Below are 15,207 nucleotides of genomic sequence, written 5' to 3' on the forward strand. Positions count from 1 at the left end.
TCAAGTAGAAGTTGCAACAAGATTCTTATTTAGAGATGAAAATGAGGATGATTTGGGAAGGACCATGCTTCTCTTCCACTTCAAGCAAAAGAAGTTCATTTATAAAGTTGCCTTTTTTTTGTTTCTTGACTGTCAGCTTTGCATCACAGCAAAAGCATGGCCAGGAAGGTCCAGCATGAGCTCAGATGTTATATCAACTCTTACAAAATCATTCATAAGATTCAGATTTTGATCACACTGAATGGAAGTTGTCTATATGGAGTTGAAAGGCTTTTTTTTTTTTTAAATCAGATAAAACCTCTAAGGTAATTATGAAAGATCCTCCTCTAAATGAGCATAAAGAAGTTTTATTAAATTGGATAAAATCTAAATTTATGTTAGCAGTATGTGCCCAGACATGTAACCCCACTGATGATGCTTTTGGTGTTCTACAGGACAGCACTACAAGACTTAATTAATATTTGATCCATAGAAATAATACTGAAAATTACATCCCAGCTTACCTCCTCCAAGGGAAAGCCAACCGCCAGAAAATGTGGCAAACCCTGCAGAAATGATTTTTCATTTGTTTTTTGCAAGTTTTGTGGTTTGGATTTGAGTTTGCTTTTTTCATGGACTGTTACAGGTTGTGGGATAGGAAAAGATGAAATGACCTTGAGGCATAACCCAGTAAAGTGTCAGTCAGAGGGAAGAGTTGTCAGCAGGGAATGGGGAAAAGAGAAAGATTGATTAAGGTTAAGACCAGGCATGGGGTTGAAGGTTGGTTAAAGAAAAGATTGATATAAAACATTAGTGTTTATCTCCAAAATAATAGGTTGAGGAGATAACAGGATTAGAATAAAGTGTTTGAACACAATTCCCAATAATGCCTTGCATTCAGCCCTGGTTCTCTAAGTGTGGGGCCTTTTTAGCCATCCTCTATAGATAAAAACAGCTTTTAAAAGCCTTGTTCCGTGGCCTTTGTTCACAAGTGTGTGCTTTGGGAAGCTTGAGGCTTATTTTCTTCTCTGTGCTTATTGACTATTCCTCTGCTTTTTTTTTTTTAATTCCCCTTTCTTCTGTTTCCACAGAAAGGAAGAATAGGGGAAAAGTTGTTTTTTAGCTCTGGTGGATGGAATAAAGGGAAAAGTTTGCCTTTGAGGTCATTATCCTGCAGGGAATCTCATCTGAAAACTATTTGCTTCTACTGGGGCAAACTCACATGAAAAACAAGGCCAAAGAGTAATATTTAAATGAATATTAATAAAGGGACAGAGTAAATACTTTCTTTATGATCAATACTTACTCCTGATTAAAACATTGTCTGGAAAGGCTGCCTTCAACATTTGCTTCCCTTTAGCTTCATTAGAACATTGTCTGATCTTTATTAGCTGTTGAGATTAAAGAAAAGGAGCCCAAGGGGGATCCTCTCTCTCTCTAAAACTCCCTGAAAAGAAATTGTGGCCAGGTGGGGACCAGGCTCTGCTCCCAGTGGCAGTAGGAGAGGAAATAGCCTCAGGTTGTGTTAGGGGAGGTTTCAGTTGGATATTGGGAAAAATTCCTTACTGAAAGGGTTGTCAGGCATTGGAACAGGCTGCTCAGGGCAGTCCTCCATCCCTGGGAATGTTGAAAAGGTGTGTGGATGTGAACACGGTGTATCGGAAAAACGTGGTGAATCCTGGATGCGGGGAAGAGATGCTGATGTCTGGCTCCACATCAGAAAGCTGAAGGATAGTTTTATTAGAACTATGCTATATTACATTAATTTACAGTTTAAAGAGAGACTATCCTCATCTACATACTCACTTCTTACTTACCTAACTCAAACTGTGACTCTGCTGAGAGCCCGAGCCACAGCTGGATCCATTGGTCACTGACCCCAAACAACTTCACCAGAATCCAACCCAGCCATCACTACAGGTGAGCAATCTCCACACCACATTCCACATGGGGAAAACACAGGAGCAGAGAGAAAGATTGTTTTCTTCTCTATGTGCTTCTCCTGAAAGACAGAATTGTGTCTCTCTGTCCAGAGAATGTGAAAGTCACACCGGGTGGTGTTGGGTTAATGGTTGGACTCTGATCTAAGGGGGCTTTCCCAGCCTCAGTGACTCTATAATTCTCTGCCTTTTTGGATGATGACAACAGGTGACTGGGTTAATGGTAGATTCTGATCTTAGAGGGCTTTTCCAGCTTTGGTGAGTTTATAATTCTCTGCCTTTTGGCGGAGACTTGGATGTTGCTGTTGGAATTGTTGGATGATGACAACAGGTTGTAAAATGACTTTAAAATAGGGATAGTTTTATAAAAACGACTTGTAAATGGGGATAGTTTTATAACCTTGTGACTTGGAAGAAGGAAACTCTTCAATCTGACAGAATTGTGTGGTAAGAATTGGGAGGGGAGAAAAAGTGCTGAGAAACCCCAACATCTCCCCCCAGAAAACACATGGCAATGACTCCTCATGGAACAGGCTTGTGTTCATAGGATATTTGTGAAAAATTCCCACGGCTCACAGGCAGCCTCTCCCTTCAGATAAGCTGCTGGAGGCTGCCTTAATCACCACAGGGTGATTTAGCTCTTGCAAAAAGAGCAGTTGTCAAGATCAATACTCAATTTTTGGTGTAGGCCTAGGGAAATAAAAGTTAGTCTTAAATGATGGGGCTGAATTCGATACTCCCTTTGAAAATAGCCCAGATAGAGTGGCTGAAACAAATGCAAATGATCTGAACATTCTGAGTTTGATATGGTGCTGCCAAGTAGTTGGAAAACTTTTTCCTCTGGTGGTTCTTAACAGGTGACTTTGATGCCATGAAGTCTAGTGAAGTTTACCAGTAATAAGCAGCTTTTGCCATTTTTTGTTGATTTAAGAGAATAGTTCCAAATCTATAAAAATAACTGAACAACCATGAGCACATGCACTGAGTATGTGTTCAAAAACATTTCTTTCTGGCTTAATTTTAAGGTGATACCTCCCATTAAATAGGAAACTTCCACATGTTAATGTGGAAAAATATGATTCATGGTTGCTACACTGCTGCCTTAATTTTTTTTCTCAAGTTTATAATAAAAAACAATTAAAACTCGGATCTATGAGTCAAAGCACTGCACAAAAAGGACATCAAGAGATTTGAAAGAGTGTTCTGTACAACTGATTTTTTGGTATTATCGCAATCACTGATTCACAGACTTAGAGCTACTCTAAGCCTTGTGCTGAAAGGCACATTAATTTCCCCTATTAAAATGAAATTTTAACTCTTGGCTCCAGTTTCCTGTAACTTTAAATGGAGAGGATGAGGGAAATAGAGCCTTTTTTTAGCAAGTGAAGGAAAACTTTATCATACAATTCTAGAATATTCCTGAGCTGGAAGAGACCCACAGGATCCCCCAGCCCAACCCCTGGCCCTGCACGGACCCCCCAACAACCCCACCCTGGGTATCCCTGGGAGAGGTGTCCACTCCTGGAGCTCTGGCAGCCTCGGGAATGGCACAGCCTGGGGTCTGAGTTTGGGTCAGTGGATGCCCAAAGCCATTCCAGGGACATTCCCTACCTTGATGATTGAAGCTCTGATTTCATTCCACCTCAAAGAGCCTTTGGCATGTCAGCCAGAGGGATTAGAGTTACAGGAATACAATATTCCTTCATTTTGATCCTTGATCCCCAGTTTGTGCTTGGAAACAGCCTGATAGCATTGCTGAAAGACAGAAGCTTCATCCTAACGGATTAAATCCCATTGCATGCAAGATGATGATTTTTCCCTGCGAAATTGATTAAGCAGATAAATATATATTGATTTCTGTTTTATTCTTTCCCCCTCCTCACTTATGTTTTTGTTGGAGTAGAAAGAGCATCTACCCTTTGATTAATAAGTGAAAAATGTGTGGAAAAAAAGAAAAGGTGATGACAAATGTCTAATTGGTTTCTCTCCAAGTTACAGCTGGTTTCACCCACAGAGGTGTCTCAGGCAAGAAACATCCCTTTGGGGAACCAGCAGGATCAAGTTGTGGCTGTGTTGTTTGTAGCAATTTGGTTGCCCTGGAAAGCCACCTTTCAAAGAATAGAGGAGAGAATGGATCTGTGAATTATTTACTGGAAAAGAATTTGAAAGAAGGAGCAGCTCTGTTGTCTGAGATATAACAACAGTGCCAACCTGTATGGGACAGAAAGAATCTGGGAGGAGATGGAAAGTGAAAGGGGAGCAGAGTGCTTTGGTGCATTTGGAGAGGCTGAGGGAATGCAGGACTCCTGGAAAGCCAGATTGTTGGAGCTGACAGTGTCAGCATTCAGGAACACACAGAATTACAGAATACAATTGTATGCAGGTGCTTTTATTGAGAGCTCTGGCAATCAGGGCTACAGACCCAAATCTGACTCCGACATGGCTTTCGAGCTGAATGTATTTTATATTCTATCATTATATAACTTACATGTTAATTATCAAACTTATATTATTTTATTGTATACATTGACTTTATCCAAGCATGAGTTTCTTGCGATCTTTCTTGGGCCACTGACCACAGTTTCTAATGATTATTCTTACGATTAAACAATAATTATATTTAATTACTAAGCAATCATTACCTCTAACAGTTATATAATTTATCATGTACTAGCTACACAGGTGCAGTTCTAGCATGGTACAAGGCCTACATGTACCTAGGGTATTTATTTTTTTCAGGGCCTTCTAAGCTTAGTTTTCCTTTTAACCCTAAATCCCCATGATTTTAAAACCCTTTTACTATCAACAGGACCCTTGGTTTGGCATGAGGCTGTGATCCATCCAAAGTTCAGGCACTAAATTCCATCTGTGGGAAAGCAGCAACATGCAGAGGCAAGGCTGGGATTTACTGCTGGATGTGCTGGAGCACATCAGTGTGCCATAAATCTGCTATTTGTTTCCAGCACTGACCAATCCCCAAACCCTCCTGAGTCTCCCAAAGCATGCTTCCAACTGCCTTTAACCATGGGACATATGGTGAGGAATTTGCTTTATCCTGATCCTTGCAGAAGATCAGCTTTTTGTCCTGGGGCCTGGGGATTGATTGCCCTTATCTTAGTCTGCATAAATACAGTTCTGAATATAAATCCAGACACAATAGTGCTTTGGTCTGGATTTTTTTTTTTTTTTTTTCCCAGAGGGATTTTGCTCATGATGGATTTAAATTCTAGGGATTTACTTTTTTTTTTTATCTGCAAAGGCAGTTTGTTATCCAGAAATGTTTTATTTTAATTTTTATTAGGAAGAAGTCCAGTTATTAATTTCCACATCACACTGTTTCTTCCTGGTGCTGTTTCTGTTTAATATTTTTCCAGAATGTGGTTTGAATTTAGTATTATTTTTGGAGTGGGCAGGCTGGTCAGGAAGATGACAACTTCCAGAAAAGCATAAAGCTCTTATGCCAAGAACTGTTCTCACTAATGGTGGGATTTCACAACTTCTCCCAAAAGAAGGGAACCTTCCCAGATCTTGCTTTCATACCAGCTGAATTTAGGACACTGTTCTTTTTGATGTTTTGTGTCTCCTGAGTTCTGTCCAGGCTTCCTCCCAAACAGCTATTCTTAATCTGAAGAGGAAAAAATAGAAAAGAAGAGGGGAGAAAACAAAATCAAGAAACCCCATTCTGTTTTGTTGGACTCAGTAAAATCCTCGAGCATGGCTTGACTTTGTGGTGTTATAGATGTGAGGCAGCTGAACATCTGCTCTTCTCAGGGAAAAGTGGGTTTGAATTAAATCTGGAGGGAATACAAACCAGCTGGATTTTTGCTGGGTGTATTTCTGGGTATTTTGCTGGGTGATTTTTTTTCAAGGGTGTATTTCTGCAGCTTAAGGTGCTTGAGAGTGTCCAGGGAAGGGGTTGGAGAATCCTGAGGGAGCTGGGAAGGGGCTCAGCTGGAGAAAAGGGGGATCAGGGGGGACCTTGTGGCTCTGCACAGCTCCTGCCAGGAGGGGACAGCCCCAGGTCAGGCTCTGCTCCAGGGAACAGGGACAGGAGGAGAGGGAACGGCCTCAGGCTGGGCCAGGGGAGGCTCAGGGGGGACATCAGGAGGAATTTCTCCATGAAAAGGATGGTTAAACATTGGAAGTTGTTAAACATTGACCAAGGAGTGGTGGAGTCCCCAGCCCTGGAGGTGTCCAAGGAGAACCTGGATGTGGCACTCGGTGCTCTGGGCTGGGTGTTGGGGTGGGGGTAAAGCACAGGTTGGACTTGGTGAACTGGGAGGTCTTTTCCAGCCTCAGTGATTCTGTGTGAATATGCTGGGCACAGATGAAGGTTCTGTACGAGGTCACTGACAGGACAGGCCTGTGAATTATTTCGGATATTCAGGGCTGGAGTCTGGGCACAAGTGGTGCCCAGAGACACCAAACCAAAATTGCCTCACCTTCCATGTTATCCAGCCAGCCTGGGTTAACCAGGGAGCTGGGTTCTTTGTGCACAACACAATGGTGGTTGAGTTTTCCTCGCTTGACAAAATCATACAGGGAGGGAAGCAACATAAGCAGATATTTGATGTGTTAATAACTTCTTCCCTGCTTGCTTGTGCAGCTTCATTTCAGCATTCTCAGTTTAAGGGTTTCTCCACTGTGGGCCTAAAAATGTGACTCCTTGGCTCATGCAAACCTGGCACTGCTTTGTCCAAGTCAGCATTTTATACCCACTGCAAATCTGCCCCACCACTCGCAAAAACAGGCCAAGCATTTTCCCTCAATTGTCACTCAGTCCCCTGCTAAAAGCAATTTTATTTAAATTGCATGGTGTCTTTTAGTCTTCAGTTAAGAGGCATCTTTCATAAAATCTCATCCCTTATTACCATGTTATTACTGCCTCTGTTGGCTTTCCGAGGGTGCACGAGATGATCGCTTCCAGCTGTGGCTTTATCCCAGAGTGAAAAGCCCAGTCAATGGGAGGGAGCTGGGGAAGGAGGATGCCGTGTTTGTGTTCCCATTGAACTGGGGCTCAGGAGCACCAGGGGGAGGTGCCTTTGCCTCCTCTGTGCCATAACTCATCCCGGGAATCAATGACACCCCCATCCTTGCAAAGCATCCATTCAGGATTTGCACAGTCATGATCCCATCTTTGTCCTGGGACAAGTGTTGCTTCCTGCTTGTGTTTCTCTTGTTGCTTTTCCAAAGGCAGCTGAAACATAAATGACTTTCATTTTCAAACGTGTTTTTAATACGCACAAGTCTGCATTGAAAAGCACTCAAATAATAAGAGATGCTGAGACTTTATACGCTGGAAGTGGCCAATTTTAAACGTTTCAAAGAATAAAATGCACATTAATTTGCTTTCATGGATGCTTTAACATAGAGTGCAAAAGCCAGGCAGAGGCAAAATGGAAGAGAGCACTACATTTTTACCATGCTAAGGCTTTTAACCCTGAGGCATTTGTAAGACATTTAGGAACAGAGTTCTTCCTCATATGTTTAGATGTTTTACATCTTGTCATAAATATTTTACCCATTTATTTTTCCCCAGTGGACTCTGAAATGTTGAGATGAACATGAATTCTTGTTTAACACTTGGCAATTCGTGCAGATGAGCAGGGGTTTTGCACAGCTGGGGGACAAAAAGGAAAAGGCAGCTTGGTGTCTTAAATCGTGTTGCAGAACCAGCAGATGGAGCATGAGAGTGCAGAACCCGGTTGGTAATGCTGTGTCTGTCTGTCTGCACCACCGCGTTGCATTTTCATATTGTTTGAGCTTGAAAATGGACTTTCAAAAGCCATTTTTAGCCACCTATTCTGTCCATGAGCATTTCTGCTGCCTCTTAAAGGCACTACCTGAACACGACAAAACCAGAGCAGAGCTCTCATTCCCTTTGGGGAGTGCTGGGATCTCTTCACAGCTCCCATTACAAGTGGAAAACAAAGATCCCCAGTCTGCCCAGGCCATGGATTTGTGATCCAGCTGATTGGCATGGCCTTGGGAATGGATTGCAGTATTTACACTTGGCCACCCCTTTAATTATTCGTTATTCAACTGAGTGTAGTGATGAAAAAGAAATGCTTTCATCTCCTTTAAACTTATTTTTATTTTTTTAGTTTCATAAGATAAAAGCTTAAAAGCTTTGGACTTTTATTTATTGAATTTGTTTTTCTTTAGCTGGTTGTTTTTTGTGGGTTTTTTTTTGGTTTTTTTTTTTTTTTTTAATGTGAAGCAGTGGAATATTTTAGGACTTCAGAAATAATTCTGAAGTACAAACCATAGCTGTGACAGCATCAAAGTACTACAATATTGCTGGGGAGTCTTAGAGGCCTGAGCATCCAAATCAGCCTGACAGTTGTTTTTATAATGTATTTTGCTCAAGATCCACAAATCCTCATTTCAGCTGCCAATAATCCTTCAAATTATTAAACTAAAGTCTTAGTACAGAGACCATCAGAAAGGGGTTGAAAGCAAGACCACAGCTCACAAGATAACATAATCGGAAAGCCTGAATGTCATCATTTCCTCCCTGTGGCATTTGGAGATGTTTCCTAGCATTCCCTAGAAATAACAAAACAAACAAAAAAACAAAAACAACAAAAAAACCCAGGATAGAAGTAGTTCTTACAAATAGCAAATAGATCCAAATCACCAGAAATTGATTTGTCCATTAATGAAGTTTAAAAAAATCTTTGGTGAGCTGGAAGACTAGATCATATATCAAGGGAACCCCACCACTTGGAAGATAAAGCCTTCAAGTGATAACTGTATTTAAGAGCATTTTTAATAATAAGATAAACTGTTGGCATGAAGTTGTTGTTTTAACAGAGGGACTGAGGCAGAGGAGTGGGAAGCTGAATTTAAGACAAGGAATGCTGTGTCAAGGCAATGCTATGTATGAACTTCTGTATTTGTTTAAAAACAATTCTTCACAGTCAGTTTTATCCCTTTCAGATGGATTAATTTTTAACCTATTATAGGAATAAATCTTTCCACTTCCTGTTCTATAGGCCCCTTTGGTATAGTGTTTATGTTTACATTCATAACACATTCCTCTGTATAAAGATCCACACCGTTCTTTTTCCTGGACAGAAAGAATCCTATTTTGTTAAAGAACCTGTTCCTGAAAGCAACTCTAGAGCTGGGATGGTTTTTCATTTCCTATGGAATTAAAACTGTCTTATGGCAGCTCAGAAAAAGCAGTTGCTGCTCTAAGATTGCATAAATGTCTTTTGAGTTGTTGTCTGATAGGTGCCATAGATTAAAATCCACGTCTGAAGTTCTGAATTTTCATTCTATACTTTGCTCTGTGATGATGGAAGGGGTTTCAGGTGATAAGATTTAAGTTTCTTGTAAACACTGATTCCCATCACATCTCAGAAAAGTACATCATCTTTTCCTTCAAAATCAGTCAAGGTACAAATTTCAGGTATAAAACTTCCCTTGCCTTTGTGAAACTCAGCTTTTCTGATTATGGTTTTTGTCCTACTCTTCTAAAAAAACCAGGAACCACAGAGTTAAAAGATGAGCTTTGCAGTACGTGACATAAAATCTGCAGAGTGAAAATGAATTTTGTATCTACTTTTGTTGTTCCCATTTCTGTTCTGAAGCTGTTTTCAATACTTGTTGCTTCCAATTAATGTTGTGTATGTGAACTCCAGACAGGCACCTTCTGCCAGCCTTCTCCTGTCTGGGAGAGGCAATTCAGAGCTTTCCCCTGATCCAGCTGGCACAGCAGAGCAAATATTTACTTATTTTTAAAACAGAAGCAAATAGCTCAGCGTAACAGAGTTGGAAGCAGGCTCTGTGCAAACAGGTGCTTCATATTCTGTTGGTGTGTTATGCTGCAACCCATCAGGCATTTATAGAGAATTTTCCCCTGGCACTTGTGGGATTGAGTCTCACAGGTTGGTATCAGCACTCCTGGAGTTTCAGACTTGGTTAATTAATTTGTATGATTGATAGTTTGTATGTTCCTATTTGTCTCTGCCTGTCCCAGTATAAAAGATGCTTTTGTTTATCATAAGAAATCATCTCCAAACCTGACTGTGGTGGCCTGTGCTGGAAGGGACATTACCTTGTTAAAGTCCTCTTTAGGCTGTAGGAATGTACCTGTGTGCTGAATGCACAATTCTGGCCTTTTGTCTGTCCCAGGGGTGTCCCTTAGCAGTGAAATACTGAGAAGTTTTAAAAACAAGTCCTGGTTACTGAGAGAGGGGAGGGCAGAGCATTGTCTGTGCTCCAGGTGTGCTAAGTAAAGGTAACATAATTAAAGCTATACTGTCAGAACATTTAAATAAATAAATAAAAGAAGAGGAAGGATATTTTTATTCTATAGAAAAGTAGGATATAAATATATATATATATATATATAGTATATAATTTACATATAATATAAAATATTTTATATTCTTCTATTTCTTTTCAAGCAGCACTGTTTGTTGGGGTGTGTGTTTTCTGTTCTAAATTGCTTTAGTGCTGTTCTGTTAGGTTTATTTGGCAAAAAAGGTCTGGTTTTTTGTGGTTTTTTTTCTGGTTAGATCAATTTGGACTAAAATATTTGCACTATATTACCTTGATTTTGAGTAAAGAAGAAACATGTTCATATGTTAGTTCTTAAACCAGATTATTCCAGCACCCACCAGGTCCTGTGGCCACCTCTAATGTGCAACACAGGGCTCTGAAACATCCACCTTTTGCCTTATTTATCACAGGATGGTTTGGGTTGGAAGGGACCTTAAAGCTCATCTCGTTCCACCCCCTGCCATGGGCAGGGACACCTTCCACTGTCTCAGGGTGCTCTAAACCCTGTCCAGCCTGGCCTTGGACACTCCCAGGGATGGGGCAGCCACCAAAAACCCAAACATTCCAATCTGAATTTGTGTCTGAGAGCTTTATCCACACACTTCTGGATCTCTGGTGGGCTTTTATATATTCATATTTATTCAGCTTGTCAGGGTCATGTCTGCCATGAAGAATCTGGAGTGTGCCTGGCACAGAATCCTTCTTTTTATCTTTACAGGGAACACAATATTCTATTTTTCATGGCAGCTGTTTAGAGGCTTGTCCTCCACAATTGTCCCCTAGAATTTCTTCCACTTAGAAGCTGATAAAGTTAGGGGGAAACAGGAGGAGTTGTAGAATATACCTGGATCTCAATTTTTCAATGACAAGATAATTATTCAAATCTATATATGTTCTGTGCAATGTACTCTTTATCCACCAAAAATAACTGTAAGCTCTCTGACCTGCCTGTGACACAACCATGTTGGACATTGCTTTTGTGCAAAAATGAAATTTTGTGCTCAAAAGTTCTTTCCTGTGAAGTCATCACTTGATGAGGTTGGTGGGAAAGGGATGAATCTTCATTTCAATTTTGCCAGAGTACTCAGGCTTCAGAAACAGCAATATTGGAAGAACACGTAGAGAGGTTTGCTTTTTTCCCAGCACATTTCCCTCATTCATGGTATGAGAAAGGACCTCACAAACAATTCTGTTTCTTTGTAGAAGGTGTCCCCACCCAAGGCAGGAGTGAGATGAGTGTTAAGGTCCCTTCCAGCCTAAGCCATGCTGGGGTTCTGTGACTCAGCTCTGTAGCCTCTGGTGCCTGTAAAACAGCTTTTCCTCCCTCAGGGGTGTATTTCCCTCCCTGCAGCACCCATCCCCTGTTAACCATCCCCCTAGGCACAACCATTTCTATCCCTTCAACCCTTTCCAACTGGACTGCTCTGATGTTTTCAGCTGTCAGCAAATTCTAACAGTTCCTCCCTTAACCCAGCCATTCCTACCCAGACAGATGTGTTTGTGTGACCCCACCAGAGGTAAATAACTCTAAGAAGAATATCCTCCAGAGCTTAGGTGAGAAAAGCAGGATGGATTAAATTGCTGCCTGAGTCACAGACTCAGAGACATCCTGCAGAAATGCCTTGTGTTCAGCACAGGAGGACAAACCCTTGCAGACTGTGCAGAGATTTGCACAGGAGTCACGGAGTGGCATTGCCTCTGATCGTGTACTTGGATGTGTTGACAGGCAGAAATGCTTTTAAACTCAAATGCCTTTAAGACTTTATGAAACAAATCCTACCTCAGGTTGTCCCCAGGGTTAAGGACTAAGGGTACTAATGGTATATCACCTTCAGCATTTCCTTCAAATTTGTCTTCCTTGAAGGAGTTGGGCTGCAGTAGCAAAGTGTAGCCTGCAGCACTCCATCTGTTCCCTCCTGGGAGCGTGAGGACACTGGGAGAGGCTCTGGGCCCCTTCACCACTGCAGGTTTCCTTCCTGAGTATTCAGAGCACAGAAACAGCAGTGACGTGGTCACATTTTGGGCAGCAAAGCTGAGTGATTCCCAGACTGTGTGACAGTCTATCCTTAAAAATCCTTCCTGCTTGGCTTTTGTGATATTTATGAGATAAACAGTATTGTTGGTCCAAAGAACTCAGAAACCCTGAGTCAGAAGCTAACCCTCTCCCCACTCTGTATTCATGGACTCTCATGAAATGTGGTCTGGTGTTTTTTGTGTTTATAAATTTCCTCTTGCATTTCCTTTCATGGGTAAGTGTCAGGCACAAACCACTAATTCATTCTCCATGCAAAACTGCAGGCAGTGACCTGCAGTTCCAGGCTGCTGCCTGTGCTCTCCTGTCTGCTGCATCCCTCCTCCTCAGGATGGAAAACCTTTCTGGAGTGGCAAAGCTCTCAGCTTTCCCTGTGATACCCTGGCACAGGAAATTGGGAATTTATTTCAGCTGTGTGGTGCCTCCATGTCTCCTTCAGGCATCAAGGAGATGAAGGTGGGGGCAGGTTGCTTAAACAACTCTGTGGGATCTGTTCCCTGCTCTCCCACATGCCCAGCTTCAAGAGAGTCAACAGAGTGGAATGTGGAGCCAGATTTGAGATTGGCTGAGAATCTGGCTGGAAGTGCTTTCTTCAGCCTCAAAAAGCTGCTGAGATAAAAGCTGCCCTCACTGCCTGTATTTGGCCTCTTTGCTGTGCTGCAGGGGAGGTGGAAGAGCTCTGGTGCCTCTTCCAGAGGTCCCCACAGAGCACCAGGATTGCCTTTGCTGCTGCAGGAACCGCGCAGCGCTGTGATCCTTCTGATCGCACTCAGCTCAAACAATTCCTCTGGGCTTCTTTCAGAGGTACTCACCAAATTATACAGCTTGCTATAATTTTAGCTTTGCTTACACTGAAATACCACTCTAGACTATCTAGGGAGCCCTGCTCTGTGTTGTCTGCTGGAAGGGAAGCGTGGGAGCCTCAGGATCTGTGCCAGTCTGTGTGATGTGCAGAGCTTTGCGTGTCCTCCACTGCTGAGGATGCACCACACTGGGACATCCATGAGGGGAGGTTTGACAGGACTTCCAGCAAGCACTGCCACTTGGCAGCCTGGTTGTTTGGTGGCTTTTGAGGTTTTTAATGTGCACAGTTCAATTTAGAGGGGAGAAGCAGTGGATGTTTAGGAATGCTGTCAAGATCATTGTGGATATAGCAGTGCTGGGTTGAGTGCTGTTCAACTTTTACATTTTCATCTCTCACTTCTATTTCCTTTCTTTTCTTTAACTTTTATTATCGCTTATCTGGTGAAGAAGCAGTATTTGAATTTCAGAGCTGAGCTGGTGCTCTGTCCTGTGGGAATAAGAGCTTGGCTTCTCCTCCCTCAAAGCACAGTCTCAGATCTCTGTTTCCTTTAAGTGCTGTCCCAGCTTTCAGCTGTCGAGTGCCTGTTTGCTTTGGACTGGTTTGTGAAGTGGGTGGTGAATCCTGCTGCCTTCAGCTTCTAGGAATTGTCCTAGGAGGATGAGGCACTGTGGAACAGGATTTTTTTCATCCTATAATTTGTGAAGTCTGGGTAAGACCTTTGGGTTTTAATTAATGTTTTTAAAAACTTGTATGGTGAGTCAAACAAGCAATTTTCAAACAATAACTCAGCCATTAGACACAATTTCTTCACTGGGGGGAAAATTGCCTGAAGATGTACATTTGAAGAGTTGTTTCTAGGGAGAGGGAAGTCACCTCTGAGTAAAATGCATGGCACTTATATCACGAAGTCAGGTCACTAGCGTAGAAGCAGCTTTGGGGAGGGTTTCATTCTTTCATTCCATCTAATGTATCTTTTAAAATAATGTAAGTTGGTGACATTTTGTCTCTGCAGTACCTTGCAGAATGGTTTTAAACTGAAAGAGGGCAGGTTTAGATTAGATACTAGGAAGAAATTCTTCCCTGGAAGTGTCCAAGGCCAGGCTGGACAGGGATTGGAGCAACCTGGGATAGTGGAAGGTGTCCCGTCCAAGCCAGGGGGTTGGAACGAGATAATCTTTGAGGTCCCTTCCAACCCAAACCATTCTGTGATTCTATGATTCTAAACACACTAAGGAGCATTAAATGTTTTAAGATCATTGTTTTGTCATTGCATTAAAATCTGGAGGAGAGGATCCAAGCCCCAGATATCACAGTTTACTTCAGTTGCATTTCTAACCCCCGCTTCCTCAGAGAATCACTGTCACATTCATACAGACACTGTGTAAATATTTATTTATTATACACTGAAATTGCCACCTAAAACTGAAGTGTGAAGATGGTTACTGAGTTCAGTGTGGCTGAGGCTGAAGTAGAAGATGAAAGAGGAGGAATCACCTAATTATTGCCTAATTCTAAGCACTGGTGTTCAAGTGTGAAGTGCTACTGTAATTAAAGTGTAGAAGAAGGGGTGCAACTTTCCTATTTCAAAACGTTCAGCTTGACATAGAACGTGGAAAATAGAGGAACTTCTTTAAGCTTTCAAGTTAATCAGTGCTGAGGAGCTATTTTCTTCCTAATACCATCTGCAAGTCTCCCTCAACACTGTGCAAGTGTTGATTGTGTGTTACAATACTTCATTTTAATTAGACTCCATAGGAGATAGTTAAAGGGCTGATGGGGGAAGATATTTTAGCAGTAAATATTATGGCACATTTGGAAATGGAGAGGGGAAGAAGAAGAACATGTTGGCTCCAGAGTTGACATAACTGATGCTCTGCACTCTGGGACACACTTGTCACTGCTGGGGACTGCAGGTACTCGGTGATAAATTGCATTTCAGTCTAGCAAATCTTCCTCAGGGGACTGGTTTGTCACTGGAACGGCCCAGTGGGGAGAGGCAGCAGCCGTGGCTGTGTTAATCAGCAATTGCTGGGTCACCCTGGCAGGGGAGGGGTGGCCCTGGTACAGGAGGGAGGGCCACGGCAGGGGTCTGGTGGCCATGGCAGGTGAGGGAGGCCCTGGCAGGTGTCTGGTGGCCATGGCAGGTGTCTGGTAGCCAT

General features: G+C 42.1%; 1 protein-coding gene and 1 long non-coding RNA gene across 8 annotated transcripts in view; both read left to right on the forward strand.

The window, feature by feature from the left end:
- Positions 1 to 15,207, forward strand: part of PTPRT (protein tyrosine phosphatase receptor type T) — a 465,535-nt gene that overhangs the window by 231,061 nt on the left and 219,267 nt on the right. The gene's annotated exons all lie outside the window — the stretch shown is intronic.
- The window catches only part of LOC146765706 (uncharacterized), a 49,835-nt gene continuing 38,390 nt past the window's right edge, over positions 3,763 to 15,207 (forward strand). Inside the window, exon 1 of the long non-coding RNA XR_014949626.1 lies at positions 3,763 to 15,192. This is a non-coding gene — a long non-coding RNA (uncharacterized LOC146765706). The remainder of the gene's footprint in view (positions 15,193 to 15,207) is intronic.

The sequence above is a fragment of the Lonchura striata genome, chromosome 20 (genome assembly GCF_050655825.1).
Source record: "Lonchura striata isolate lonStrDom1 chromosome 20, ASM5065582v1, whole genome shotgun sequence".
Classification (NCBI taxonomy): Eukaryota; Metazoa; Chordata; class Aves; order Passeriformes; family Estrildidae; genus Lonchura; species Lonchura striata.